Source organism: Arachis ipaensis, chromosome B05 (assembly GCF_000816755.2).
Source record: "Arachis ipaensis cultivar K30076 chromosome B05, Araip1.1, whole genome shotgun sequence".
In the NCBI taxonomy this organism is placed as follows: domain Eukaryota; kingdom Viridiplantae; phylum Streptophyta; class Magnoliopsida; order Fabales; family Fabaceae; genus Arachis; species Arachis ipaensis.
In genome coordinates this window covers 148,373,202-148,373,742 of record NC_029789.2, presented here as the reverse complement: position 1 = coordinate 148,373,742, position 541 = coordinate 148,373,202, and positions in this window count along the sequence as shown.

Below are 541 nucleotides of genomic sequence, written 5' to 3'. Positions count from 1 at the left end.
TTAATACACAATAAAAGATAACATATGCACTTTTTATCAGCTACCAGAATTTATTTATCTTTAAAGATAGATGTTATATTTAAAATCTGTCACCGCACTTCTACACATGTAGAAGGCGCCAGTCATTCTACACAGGAAAATTGGCCATAACAATAAGTCATGCAATGACATCAAGGCATCAAGTACCTTCAGATGTGATTTTCTTTTCCTTTGGATTATTATTATCTGACTTGATTCATTGAACTATTAATCATTATCACCAAACAGCTGCGCAGCACAACTATGGTCAACAAAATATATTTAAAATAAAGTACGTTGCCATATTTAAAAGAAATCTACTTCAATTAACGAAGTTAAATATTGCTCCAAATTTTGGCCACGCTATTTTTCTCATTTCAAATCCATCATTGAGGTATATAAAATTAAGAGAAATAAATGATTAAAGTGAGTAATGATTAGTAGTATCTCTAAACAGGAGAATCCAATGAAACCGCAATTTTCAGTAGAATAAATCAATAATACCTTTTTCCAAGTTTTCCTT